The sequence below is a fragment of the Macaca fascicularis genome, chromosome 2 (assembly GCF_037993035.2).
Source record: "Macaca fascicularis isolate 582-1 chromosome 2, T2T-MFA8v1.1".
NCBI lineage: Eukaryota > Metazoa > Chordata > Mammalia > Primates > Cercopithecidae > Macaca > Macaca fascicularis.
In genome coordinates this window covers 137,185,475-137,200,628 of record NC_088376.1, presented here as the reverse complement: position 1 = coordinate 137,200,628, position 15,154 = coordinate 137,185,475, and the positions used below count along the sequence as shown (strand labels likewise).

Here is a 15,154-nt window from a genome sequence, read left to right as displayed (position 1 = left end):
TAACTTGCTATTTTTCTGAATTTAGATGAAAATAATTTAAGGGAAAACTATGGATTAGAATTCCAAAGAATCTAAGCTCATTGAAGAAGTGATCAGGGTCTAAGAAATAAATAAAAAAATATATATAAGAAATATAAATACACATATGAAATATATATAATTAAGTATATATATTTATATAAAATACATATGTGTTATATATAACTTAATAACAAGATTACATCAAGAGGAATTTGAAGGGTTCTATTTTCTCCACATTTTATTAAACTCTATATTCATTTCTTGAATACCTTTATTTACAAAGTTACAACTAAATAAAAGAGAGACTCAAAATTGGTTAAGGAATGAAAACTGAAAAACAATTCTAAGAAATGCTCTTAGAATCAGAACAATTAACCTGAAAAAGAGGAAATAGAAATCTAACTTCAAACAGGGGGACAGGAGCAGTTATAAACAGCATCCTTTTCTGGGAAATGCTCAAATGGAAATAATTCTTAGGTGCATTATGAGGTACAAATTGGATAAAACAATAAACTTTCTTCTTGAAAGGAATACATGAGTTATATATTTTCTTATTTTTTTCTAGAAGAATTTTTAAAGTTATAGAATCACTTGCCTAAAATAGCTTAAATTTGGTTCTATATGAAGACCAATCAATAGATATATTGAAGTCATCTTTAGAACTTTGAGTTCCTGAAATTAAAAAATTCATCTCCCAAGCTCTTTAACCTGATGTATAGCTATAGCAAACTCTAAAAAAAGAAAAGCCTAGATATCATTTTCTTTAATAGGGTGCAATGATAAAAATCAGGACATAGTATGTCCCAAATAATGACCTTTAATCCCACTAGGAAGCAACTCATTGTTTCTGTTTTAAACATTATAATTGCAATTTTGAAATATATTTCTGGTTCTAAACATAATTCTAACTATATTTTTAGAACTTTGTTAGGACAAAAATTAAAAATTAAAAAATATAATTAAATAATACAGTTTTTCTGTAGTGGTATTATACTGGTTAACTTAGCTTGAAACATGTAAGTGTTCCAGAATATATTAAAATATTCAAAATTCTGTTCATTCACTATCACTGAAGACCCTCATTACTCTACCTTATGGGTAAAATATCTCCAAGTACCAAGAAAGGACTCTGTATTTAAGCCTGCCTAAAATTCAAGGGATCCAAAAGTCTCAAGAGAGATTTGACAAAGTGAAGCCTTAGTGAAAATGTTTGAGTTTTTCCTACTCTTAAAGAATCCCAAGGGTTTTTTTGAACTGAATGTCACTCTTGCAACTGGTGTAGCAAAGTGCTTTGATCTCCTGTTGGTGTATATACACTCATTTCATTTAGTGTAGTTTTTTAAATGTAGCCAATCTAGATTTAAATTGAACTTGTCATGCTAGAGTGCATGTGTCCTGGTTCTGAATCACTCCTGTTCTTGTTGCTATAGTGACCAGCAGACATCAGGAGGAAAGTGGAAAAGAGGAATCTTCATTTAAGCAGGCATGTCCATCTGACACCCCTGTAAGCAGTAGTTCTCTTTACTTCTGTACCTTTTAAGGTTAGTGTAGCAAAAGGAGTTATCCTATTTTGCAGGTTCAGCTTTTATTCTCAGAACTTTTCAAAAGTGTATTTTGGGTTAATACTAAAGTAATAATGGTAACAATGCCAGAATTTAAGAGACAAGGAAAGATTATTTTTATTCTGGAGTACAGTTGTCCCATTATCTTAGAAGAGTATGTCATGGTGTTCACTATTTTCATTTCAGTTTTTCAAGCAGCGATTCTCAACCAGGAACACATTTGCACCCCAGGGGACCTTTGGCAATGTCTGAGATTTTGGTTGTCACAAAGAGGGAGTAACACTGCTGGCATCTAGTGGGTAGAAGCTAGGGATGCTGCTAAACAGGCCACAATGCATAAGACAGCCCCCTTCAATAAGAAATTATCTGACTCAAAATATTAATAGTGCTGTGACTGTGAAACCCTACTTTAAAGCAATGGTGGCGCATTTTAAAAACTGATACTACTCTGCGAATCTCCTAGGATGACAAGTTGACAACTCTGAATAAGGGCTGATATTCTAACTCTTGGAATGGGATGGGCAGAAAAAAAGACAAGATATTTAGACATTCATCTAGTATATTACTTTTCACATCCATAAGCCATAGAAAGAAAGAATTTCCACAGGAAAATATTTGAGTGTTTCTTAACCATTTATTTGATCAATCCTATTTCTCTTGTGCAATTGTACAAAACTTTTCTCATTTTTGCTTGTCTTAAAAAATACAAGATTGAGAAGTAGATAAGAGTTCAGTCTTCATCATGTAATAATTTCTTGGTGTCTACACTGGGTTTCTGGGAGCTACTATTTATGATGATAAAGAGCAGTATCGGTTGAGTCTTGGGAACCCACCTTGAAGTCTCGGTGCACATTTTCCTGAATGTATTACATTTTGGAAAATAGAGTTTTGGTCCATAGAAAGTTGATTTTCTTTGTTCAAATCACTTAAAAACCCCGAGTTTAAGTAATTTTATATCAACAATAGATGAATAAGGGAGAGCATACAAGTAAAGTGGGCACCAGGCTATGCTCAAAAGAGATGGATTTCACATTCAACAAGATAAATGAAACTCTTAGCAAGGCTGACCACAGTGTGCTCATCCCACCACTTCCCTCAGCCCTCAGGTTTCCTCTTCATGGACTGTGGTACTGCAGGAATTTACGATAGGGAACATCAGGCATTTCCTCTTTCTTAAAATTGAGCTGGTACAACATATATGTATTATAAGTCTCTGCTGCAGGATAAAAACAAAAATGAAAAGATAATTCTCTAAGCTCATTTCTCCTGAACTTCTCAAAGAAAACTGTTATATTATGTATCAGTCTTAAAGGCAAATGATGTAGATCTCTTCTAGAATAGTATTTTTGCCTTCTTGCTATCCATTCTCCCTTTTCTGACATCGATCCTTTGATTATCCTTTGGGGCATCATTACCCTCACCTGTTCTCAGTGTATATGATTTAAACTGGGTTGGCCCTATCTCCGACTCCACAGGACCAGCACAGACTCATGATCTTGCCAAGAAGTATCTCCTTGGCTATAAATCTGATTCCATGGCAGGCGATGAAAACACGATCAGGCAATAAGATATATATTTGAAGTTTATTGGACATAATTGCCAACTGTGGGATACAAACAACTAAACATTAAGGCAGTACGGAAAAAAACCAGAATCTGGAGAAAGAGAAAGACTAACTGACATAATTTGAGCAACTGGATCCAGCAGCACCTGAAGTCAGATACCCATGGATATTTTAGTTATATGTACCAATAAATTCATCTTCTTTTCTGTTTAAGCCAGTTTGATTTCATTTTCTGCTTTTCAAAACCAAAAGTGCTGAAAATGTACTAAGGGGGAAAAAATAGAAATGTGAAATAGCTGAAAATCAGATGATATTTGTGTCTTAGCAAATGATGTGCTTATTCCTTTTATCTTTCCTTTAATATGTAAACTTAATTTTAAAGAAATGTTTCAACCAATTTAGCCAATTTGTTTCTTGTCGACACTCTTTTTTTCTCCTAATGGATGTATTACGTTTTGGAAGATTGACTCTGGTTCCACAGAGAGTTGATTTTCTTTGTTCTTAGTATCACAGAATAGGCTCCCAATGAATAAAAGAAAATTTTAGTTCACTGTTATCTATTGTGTAGTGAAAATGATTGACTCGCTAAACGCCAACCATGAGACCAGCCAATCTTGTTGATTCAACAAAAGTATCACCTGCCATCAAGAAATCTTTTCAGTTCCTGAAGCTAACTTGCAAAATATTTATAATAATCATGCCTGAAAATGTTGAACATAGTTAAGATTGTTTATCTCCTTTATTGAGTAATGATTTGAGAAATAAGAGAGAAGAATCATTCAATCTGAAAAGCAATCTTGAACTGTAAACGCTATTTAAAAACAAATAATTGTTTTATCTCTGAATGGTAAGACTCAGCAAACTTTCTTGACTAAATGACCCTTTGTCAGCTATGGATCTATTGCAAATTAAAATTAGCATCATCAGAATTTGGGAAATTTAAGCATTAATTATACGACAGAATACATTGAGTTTTTTTTTTTTTTTTTTCACCAAAGCACTTTTTATTTGAGGCAAAGAGAAGTCTTGCTGAAGGGATTACAGTTCCAAGCAGTAAAAACTCAACTGTTATGGCCAGGTGCAGTGGTTCTCGCCTATAATCCCAGCACTTTGGGAGGCCAAGGCAGGAGGATCATGAGGTCAGGATATCGAGACCATCTTGGCTAACACGGTGAAACCCTGTCTCTACTAAAAACACAAAAAACTAGCTGGACATGGTAGCAGGCACCTGTAGTCCCAGCTACTCAGGAGGTTGAGGCATGAGAATAGTGTGAACCTGGGAGGCGGAGCTTGCAGTGAGCCAAGATCACGCCACTGTACTCCAGCCTGGGCAACAGAGCGAGACTCCATTTCAAGAAACAAACAAACAAACAAAAACAAAAAACTCAACTGTTAGTGGCACTATTTTGACCTGGTATATTTTGCTTCCCTTTGGTCAGAAAAGGGTATTCAGGTTATACTTTCCCCACCGGGGCAAAAAGAACAAAGCAAACTGAAAGAGACTTCTACTCTACTGACACTGCTCTTCAGATCCAACATCAACCTAGATAAGTCCTTGCTGGCCACTCTACAGGCTGCTCTCCCACTGCTGAGTGACACAGGCCAGGCCATACTACATTTGCAAGAAAAAAATGAGATAGGAAACACAGGTATAGGTCACTTAGGGATGAGCAGGCATCCACAGCTTCAAAACTTCATGGAAAGGGTAGTCCTTGTGGGAGGCATAGCTCGCCAAGGCACAGACCCTCCAGTTCCTGTTGTAGCTGAGTAAGGTGGTCATATCCTGGCTGCTCAGTTCAAAGTCAAAGACCTTAAAGTTCTCAGCAATGCATTTTGGTGTCACAGACTTGGGAATCACCTCCAAGTTCCTCTGCATGGGGGAACTGGATCAGAATCTGGGCTGTGGTTTTATTGTGCTTGGCTGAGATCACTTTGATCCTGGGATCCTCCAGGATGGACGGGGCCTCAGGCTTGGCCCAGGGTCTGTCAGGAGAGCCAGGGGGGCTATAGGTGGTCACCAAGATGCCCTTGGACTGGCAGTACGGGAGTGAGGTACAGGTGGCACTCAATCTGGTTAACTGCTGGTTTATACCTTAAGCCAGGTTTCTTTAAGATCCTCTCCACCTGGAGATGATTACAGTCGGAGATGCTAATAGCTATCACCAGCCCTTCATCCACCAGTGCTTCCATGGCTGCGCATGTGTTCACAATGTTGGTGTCATTGGGAACCATGTTGTCCGACTCGTCCAATGGGAAAAATTCCTTTCCAGGCTTAAAGTCGGTCAGCCAGTGAATAAGGTGGAGGTCCAGGTAGTCCAGCTTCAGGTTGCTGAGCGTCTTCTGGCAGAATCCTTTCACCAGGACCTTCTTATGGTACGTGCACCCCAGCTTGCTGATAAGCCTCTGGCTTCACCACCTGCTCCCTAAGCTGCTCCTGAATGGCCACCCCCACCTCATTCTCATTCTGGTACACGTAGGTGCAGTCGATGTGGGGGTACCTGACATCGATCGCCACCTTCACAGCCTTGGTTACCTAGCTCAGAGGGGACTTCCAGGTGCCCAGCCCCAGGATGGCCATCTCGGTGCCGTTGGTGAGGACAGGGTGGCTCACCATGGCTGCTGCGCTCTCCAGACCCCTGCCCAGACCCGTACATTGAAATTTTTAATATCTAAGTTTTCAGGAAAACCCAAGTGGTAATTAGGAATGCAAAGTTTGGGGAAAGTTTTCATTCGAATACAAATATTGTTATTATTATCTTTAAGTCATGGTTCCTCAACATTGGCTGCGTATTGGAACCAGTTTGGTTTTAAAAATACTGATAATTGAGATACATTATATGGAGTACTGCCTGCATTAGGGAGGTGTTAAAAACCTCTCCAGGTGATTCTAATGTGCAAAGTTTGAGCATAATTGCTTTAAGTCAATGCTACCATTTTAATGCTCATATAAATCACCTGGGGGTGTTGTTAAACTCAGTTTCTGATTCAGTGGGCCTAGAATGCAGTCCAAGATTCTGCATTTCTAACTCTGGTTGCTGGTGTGGGTACCACATTTGGAGTAGCAGGGATCTAAGGCATTGGTTGCGTTTTTGGAGTAAATGCGTATAAGAGAATATTCTAGTGTCCACCCACTGCCTGTCTTAAGACTGGAAATCTCTTGTGATGAGGAGGTTTGTGGTAATTGAACTTGACCTGTAGAGGACATTCTATTATAATGAAGACTTGTTGAGAGTTGCTATTCCTGCTGATGGTACTACCTTTGCAAAGGGTGCAGGAAAGGAGAACTGGGGTGCTACCAAGCTTTCTGATTTCACACCCTCTGGCTCTGTTCAAAGGGGTGCTTGGCAAAATGGCAAAGCTTGACTTTTATACCTTCACCCACGCCTTGCCCTACTCCTTTTCTCCTGGCCTGCTAGCCAAGCCAGCCACCTTCCTGCAGCCAGTTTCTCTACTTTACTAATTAAAATACAGTTTTGAAGATCTTACTCCCTCCAGTTGCACCCCAATGGAAGGCTCTTAATTGATTCCAGATTGGCAGCCCTCTTAGTGGATAATTCAGGAATGTTATGAACTTCTGTTTGAAAGTGGAGATGAAATCCCCTTTCTTTTGCCTTGTATTCAGTGTTCTACTGACTCACCGCTTCCCAAAACAACATCCTTTTCTGAAATAAGATGTAGTTGCAAATAAATTATAGTTTGTGATATATTAGTACCCACACCTTATTATAGCCCATGAGCTAAGGGGCTAACTTCAACAAAGATCCCAATCCCTATGTCTCAAAAACCCTAATCAAATTCGGCTTGGTCTACTTAAATAGTAGACAACATAAACATAACAACATGGGGAAATATTATTTTCTTAGCAGCAATTTCATCCCCAAGGAAGTGGTTTTTTGGGGGCGAATGTTTTTGTTAAGTTTGGATAGAGTCAGAGTGAGATCTTTTAAGGACACGCTTAGGGAAAAAAATTACAGTTTGCTCTTAGAGTTAAATGAAATGCGCTTATTTGGCCAAGTGCGGTATATAAGTTGAGCACAGGAGCTGAGAACAGCAGATAAGATTTTTGGCAGCTGTATCAGGAAGGGGGAAGAGAGATGGTGTTACTAACGGAGAGAATAATTTGTTTAGGGCAGGTGGAGATTAGATATCTGGAGGAAATTTCAGTGCATTTAAAAAATGTTTTGTTTTTAATTTTTATGGATATATAGTAAGTGTATATACTTATGGAGTACATGAAATGTTTTGATAGAAGCGTCCAATGCGTGATAATCACATCATGGAAAATGAGGTATCCATCCATTCAAGCATTTATCCTTTGTATTACAAGCACTTCAATTACAATTTTTCATTTATTTTAAAATTTACAATTTTTATTGACTATCATCACCCAGCTGTGGTATCAAATACTAGGTCTTATTCTTTCTAACTATTGTTTTTTGTACCCAAATACCCCCTGCGCCTCCTCACTACCCTTCCTAGGCTCTGGTAACCATCCTTCTATTTTCTATATCAATGAGTTCAATTGTTTTAATTTTTAGATCCCACAAATAAGTGAGAACATGTGATGTTTGTCTTTCTGTGCCTGGCTTATTTCACCTAACATAGTGACCTCCAGTTCCATCCATATTGTTGCAAATGACAGGGTCTCATTCTTTTTTTATGGCTGAATAGTACACCATTGGGCATATGTATCACATTTTCTTTCTCGGTTCATCTGTTGACGGACATTTAGGTTGCTTCCAAATCTTGGCTATTGTGAACAGTGCTGCAACAAATGTAGGAGCTCAGATATTGTTTCAATATACTGATTTCGTTTCTTTTGGGTATATACCCAGCAGTGGGCTTGTGGGATCAAATGGTAGCTCAATTTTTAGTTTTTTTTTTGAGGAACCTCTAAAATGCTCTGCATAGTAGTTGTACCAATTTACATTCTCACCAACAGCATACAAGGGTTCCCTTTTCTCCACATCCTTGCCAGCATTAGTTATTGCCTGTCTTGTTGATATAAGCTATTTTAACTGTGGTGAGGTGATATCTCATTGTAGTTTCGATTTGCATTTCTGTAAGGATCAAGATGCTGGGCACATTTTCACATGACTGTTTGCCATTTGTATGTCTTTTGAGAAACGTCTATTCAAATTGCTTTGCCGTTTTTAAATTGGATTATTAGATTTTTTTCCTATAGAGTTGTTTGAGCTCCTTATATATTCTGGTTATTAATCCCTTGTCACTGGGATGATTGGCAAATATTTTCTCCCATTCTGAGAGCTTTCTCTTCACTTTGTTTATTGTTTCCTTTGCTGTGCAGAAGCTTTTTAACTTGATGTGACCCCATTTGTCCATTTTTGCTTTGGTGGCCTGTGTTTATGGGGTATTTATTACTCAAGAAAATTTTGCCCCAGCCAATGTCATGGAGAGTTTCCCCAATGTTTTCAGGTAGTAGTTTCACAGTTTGAGGTCTGATATGGTTTGGCTCTGTGTTCCCATCCAAGTCTCATCTTGTAGCTGTCTTAATTCCCATGTGTTTTGGGAGGTACCTGGTGGGAGATGATTGAGTTATGGGGGCGGGTCTTTCCCATGCTGTTCTCCTGATAGTGAATGGGTCTCATGCTATCTGATGGTTTTAAAAACAGGAATTTTCCTGCACAAGCTCTTTTTTTTGCCTGCCGCCATTCACGTAAGATGTGACTTGCTCCTCCTTGCATTCCGCCATGATTGTGAGGCCTCTCCAGCAATGTGGAACCGTGAGTCCAGTTGAGCCTTTTTTCTTTCGTAAACTGCCTCTCGGGCATGTCTTTATCAGCAGCGTGAAAATGAACTAATACAGTACATTGGTACTGGGAGTGTATTGGTACTGGGAGTGCTGAAAAGATAGCGAAAACGTGGAAGCGACTTTGGAACTGGGTAACAAGCAGAGATTAGAACAGTCTGGAGGGCTCAGAAGAAGACAGGAAAATGTGGGAAAGTTTGGAACTTCCTAGAGACTTGAATGGCTTTGACTAAAATGCTGACAGTGATATGAACAATAAGGTCCAGGCTGAGGTGGTCTCAGATGGAGATGAAGAACTTGTTGGGAACTGGAGCAAAGGTGACCCTTGTTATGTTTTAGCAAAGAGACTGGCAGCATTTTGCCCCTACCTTAGAGATTTGTGGAACTTTGAACTTGAGAGGGATGATTTAAGGTATCTGGCAGAAGAAATTTCTAAGCAGCAAAGCATTCAAGATGTGACTTAGGTGCTGTTAAAGGCAGTTTTATAAGGGAAGCAGAGCATAAAAGTTTGGAAAATTTGCAGCCTGACAACGCCATAGAAAAGAAAATCCTATTTTCTGAGAAAGCCAAGCCAACTGCAAAAGTTTGCATAAGTAACACAAAGATCCAATGTCAATTCCCAAGACAATGGGGAAAATGTCTCCAGGGCGTGTCAGAAGCCTTCACTGCAGCCCCTCCCATCACAAGCCCAGAGGCCTAGTAGGAAAAAGTAGTTTAGTGGGCTGGGCCCAGGGTCCTCAAGCTGTGTGAAGCCTAAGGACTTGGTGCCCAGTGTCCCAACTGCTCAGCCAGGGCTGAAAGGGGCCAAGATAGATCTCAGACTATGGCTTCAGAAGGTGCAAGCCTCAAGCCTTGGCAGCTTCCATGTGGTACTGAGCCTGCCAGTTCACAGAAGTCAAGAATTGAGGTTTGGGAACCTCTGCCTAGATTTCAGAAGATGTGGGGAAACACCCTGATGCCCAGGCAGATGTTTGCTGTAGGGGCAGGGTCCTCATGGAGAACCTCTGTTAGGGCAGTGCAGAGGGAAATGTGGGGTGGGACCTCCCACACAGAGTTCGTACTGGGGCACTGCCTAGTGGAGCTGTGAGAAGAGGGCCACCATCCTCCAGATCCCAGAATGGTAGATCCACTGACAGCTTGCACCCTGCCCTGGAAAAAGTTGCACACACTCAAGGCCAGCCCATGAAGGCAGCTGGGAGGGAGGCTGTACCCTGCAAAGCCACAGGGGCAGAGCTGCCCAAGACTATGGGAACCTACCACTTGCATCAGCACGACCTGGATATGAGACATGGAGTAAAAGGTGATCATTGTGGAGCTTTAAGATTTGACTTCCCTATTGGATTTCAGACTTGCATGGTACCTGTAGCCCCTTGGTTTTGGCCAATTTCTCCCATTTGGAATAGCTGAATTTACCCAATGCCTGTACCCCCATTGTATCTAGGAAGTAACTAACTTGCATTTGATTTTACAGGCTCATAGTGGAAGGGATTTGACTTTTCTCAGATGAGACTTTGGACTGTGGACTTTTGAGTTAATGCTGACATGAGTTGAGACTTTAGGGGACTGTTGGGAAGGCATGATTTGTTTTGAAATGTGAAGATACAAGATTTGGGAGGGGCCAGGAGTGAAAAGATGTGGTTTGACTCTGTGTCCCCACCCACATCTCATCTTGTAACTCCCATAATTCCAAAGTGTTGTGGAAGAGACCCAATGGGAGATGATTGAATTGTGGCGGCAGTTCTTTCCCATGCTGTTCTCCTGATAGTGAATGGGTCTCATGAGATCTGATGGTTTTAAAAATGGGAGTTGTCCTACACAAGCTTTTTTTTTTTTTTTTTTGCCTGCCACCATCCACGTAAGATGTGACTGGCTTCTCCTTATATTCCACTATGATTGTGAGGTCTACCAATCCACATAGAACTGTGAGTCCACTTAAGCCTCTTTCTTTTGTAAATTGCCTAGTCTCAGGTATGTCTTTATCAGTGACATGAAAACTAACTAATACAAGGTCTTACATTTAAGTCTTTAATCATTTTGATTTGACTTTTGTATATGGCAAGAGATAGGAGTCTAGTTTTATTCTTCGGCATATGGTTGTCCAGTTTCCCCAGCAACATTAATTGAAGAGAATGTCTTTTCCCCAGTGTATGTTCTTGGCACCTTTGTTGAAAATCAGTTCACTGTATGTGTGCAGGTTTGTTCCTGGGTCTGTACTCTGTTCCGTTGGTCTCTGTGTCTGTTTTCATGCCAGTACCTTGCTGTTTTGAGTACTATAGCTCTTTAGTATAATTTGAAGTCAAATAATGTGATTCTACTAGTTTTGTTCTTTTTATTTAAGACAGCTTTAGCTATTCTGCGTCTTTTGTGGTTCCATATAAATTTTAGGATGGGTTCTATCTATTTTTTTGAAAAATATTATTGATAGGGATTGCATTGAATCTTTAGATTGCTTTGGGTATATGGAGATTTTAACAATATTGATCTTTCTAATGTGTGAACATCGAACATCAATACATTTTGGCATCCTCTTCAATTTCTTTCATCAAAGTGTTTTATAGTTTTTATTATAGAGCTCATATACTTCTTTGGTTAATTCCTAGGTATTTAATTTTATCAGTTCATTTCTTCAACATGATGTGCACTAGGAATCATTTTTCTTGTTGCTTTGTGGCGCCTGTAGTAAATGACCCATTTCTTATGAACACAGTGGGGCATTTTGGTATCTAATTTATAATCATAAAATGTAAATTAAGTTATATCACTCCTATACTCAAAATTTTCTAGTAGTTCTCCACCATATGCAGAGTAGAAGCTAATGGCTTTATGGTTATCCTCAAGATCCCACATGATTGCTTTCTGACCTTATCTCTTTTTCCCGGCTTCCACACCTCACTCTTCTTAGTACAGGCATCCACATTTCCTTCCTGTGGCCTTTACCTTAGCTCTTCCCTCCCTCTAGAACACTTTGCCTAGAAATAATCTGCGGGGCTTTTTTCTCCACTGCTTCGAGGCTTTGCTCAAATGCCTCCTTCTCAGCAGATAGATTTAAAGTGGTTATGCTCCCTCCCTGCTTCCCAACACATTTGCCGTGCTCTACTTCATTCTTGCATACCACTTTTCTCAGTATGCTTCAGAATGTATTTATGTATTATTTTCATCGTTCTCCACTCTCTCAAATGCAAACTCTGTGGAGCCAGGGAGTCTATCTATCCAGTGACGCATCTTCAGCATCTACAACACAATCATCGAAGAAATAAATGCATAGAAATGCCCATTAAGCTTTCAAAGTGCTCATAGGAAGTCAGCTAATAGCTAATTATTTGAACTCTGCTCATTATATTGCTTCTGACCAGTGGCTAGCAAATTTAGTAGATTGGAAATATATAAAATTTTCCCCAATGACCCCCCCCACCTCAGCTTCAATCTCTTTTAAGACACTTAATTTCCCTATGTTCAGTCTAAAATATTTGAAGCAATAACATTAAGTTCTTAGAACAAATTTGAGGCTAGCCTGGGAGGGCCATACTGTGTTATTACCTTTATCTGTTATTCCTGTTCCCCTACTTCCATACCCTGCTAACTATTCCCCAAGGGTATACTCCGCAGATGGTGCCTCCTCAGCCCAGGATTTCTCCATGTTCTCTCCTATTTATTTCTTTGAATTTACACTTGGTCTTTCTGTATCTCTTCCAGTAGTTCCATACCCACAATGTTTCCCTCTGTTTAGGACCTTTGCTTAGAATCAAGAATATCAGAAGTTCAATTCTGGCTTTGTTATTACACAGCTGTGCAGTCTTAGGCATGTTATTAATATACTCTAAGTCTCAGTTTTTATGTCTATGATATGGGAATATTATTTCAGTTCCTTCCTGTATGAAAGATGGGGATGACAATGTTGTCTTCTTGGACAACATCGACCTCATGGTAAGTGTTAAGTGAGATGGAGCAGAGTATTTATAACTAGGTGGTCCATAAGTGTTTCTTCCCTCTTTCTTCTCCTTCCCCTTTTATTAGCTTCTGTTTATCATAGCATCATAAAATATTTAGTTTTAAAGGAACATTAAGGCCGTTTAGTTCAGCTTATCTAAAAATCTGTTTTTATCATCTTTGTGAGCAATTATCATTCCTCCATGATGACTAGAAGCCTTTATTTCCTTCTAAAGCATCCAGTAATCTATTTGAAATAGATATAACTAGTTCTTCTCTTATACTGAGATTTAATTCCTCACCCTAAAACTTTCATTCTTACTGCTGATGTATGAAAAAATCTAAACTAATTTTTACTGCGTGATAACCCTTCAGAGAGATGAAAATAGTTATTCTGTCTTTTGGTGTTTTTAATCATCCATACAAACTTAGCACAGTAATTTTGATTCCTCAAAAAAAAAAAATGACACTTTTGATTTGCTTCTCATGGTAATAATTTCTTTGTGAAGCTCCATCTCATAAAGCAATAGAGCACCGTGATTAAGGACACAGATAGGGAGTCAGAATAACCTAAGGTTTGAGTCTGAGCTTGGTGACTTATTAGCTGTGAACCTGGGATAAACTTCTTTAAATGTGTGTGTCTTCATATGTAAAATGGATAATATTAATAAAAGGTATTCCACGGGGGCTGCTGGGGGGTAAAGCAGATGCTGTGTTTAGCACACTAAGCACAGTGCCTGGCATGTGGTTTTTGATGTGTGTCAGTGGTTGTTGAGTCCTGCCTGTCAGACACAGCCTGTGTGGTGCAAAACTTGAGCAAGACTATCTCCGTTTGTTCTGGAAATTGTAGTTTTATCTATGCAGTCTTAGATAGAATTAGGTTTTGTTGGCACCTACATCAGCCAACTCATTCTCATTCCATTTGGAATCAGTAGTACTAGGGATGTCAGTAGCATATTCTCAGTGAGACATTGCAAATGCCAAATAAATGAATAGAAAAGCCTATAAAAGGTTTTAAAGGGATGAAATAAAAAATTAATTCTACAGCTAGCAAGATAATATGTTAAGAAAATAAGTTCAGTGGGACAAGCGTTTACATATTTATGCATCTATTTTTCAAAAAATGTTTGTTTAGCCTCACCTATTTTCCAGACAATGCTAGGTACAGGTGTCGTCCCACACCACGGCATTCTCAATAGGGGCAAGTACAACAAAAATTAAATTCAATGTTATATAGACTTGCCTATCTCCATAAACTTAGGTGGAAGAATAAAATACAGTATGGTTTTATTTTAATTTGGGCTATGACAATTGAAAGCATTCAAGATGGAAATATTAATAATGTCTAACTGTATTTTTTAAAATGGAGTAATGTGGATCTGAATTTTTTCAGTTCCTCAGAATTGCAGGGTATGCATGTTGAATGACCACCGAGTGACCCACTGACTATGTTGAAGCGATTTCCATGTAAGCTGGAATGCACAAAAAATAGCCAGCATTTGTTAGAGCTTGACTTGGATTTTGTGAGTTTTGAATTGTGCAAGAACTTTAAAATGCCGCCTCTTCATAAAATGGGACTCTCTTAATTTGTGATTATCAATTCTGTTATCACCTAAAGGATTCTTAAAATGTGGGATTTATGACACCAATAAAATAGCCTTCAAATTATCAATAAGACATCAAAGGATGACTTAGGATGAAGACTTTCAATTACAGTCAGTCAATGGCAAAGCAATATAGCAACCGTGTTAACCATGTGGCAGCAAGGAGTTGCCACCATGCCTTAGAATGCTCATAGCTCTGAGAGTGATGACATTATGTAAGCATTCAACAGACCAGGGAAAATAACTCTATAGAGAGACATTTTTACTTGAACCAGTCTGGAATAACAAAAGGATGCTTAGGGATTTGATGCTATTACCTAAATACTGACTGAGATATCCCCAGAAAAAACTTTTTTTTTTGAACTGGATACTTCGGCACTGAACATGCAGCAGGGAAAAGAATTAGGAATACACATGTGAACAAAGATATAGTTAAAATATAAAATAGGCCAGGTGCAGTGGTTCACACCTGTAATCCCAGGAGGCCAAGGTGGGCGGATCACCTGAGGTTGGGAGTTCGAGACCAGCCTGACCAACATGGAGAAACCCCCGTCTGTACTAAAAATACAAAATTAGTGCAGTGTGGTGGCGCATGCCTCTAATCCCAGCTATTCAGGAGGCAAGGCAGGAGAATCACTTGAACCTGGGAGGCAGAGGTTGCGGTGAGCCGAGATTACGCCATTGCACTCCAGCCTGGGCAACAAGA

The 15,154-nt window shown here is 39.1% G+C and overlaps 1 pseudogene; it reads right to left on the bottom strand.

Annotated features, from left to right (window-relative positions):
- Positions 1 to 4,807: 4,807 nt before the first annotated feature.
- On the bottom strand, positions 4,808 to 5,761 carry LOC102140856 (aldo-keto reductase family 1 member B1 pseudogene; annotated as a pseudogene).
- Between the last annotated feature and the right edge of the window lie 9,393 nt (positions 5,762 to 15,154).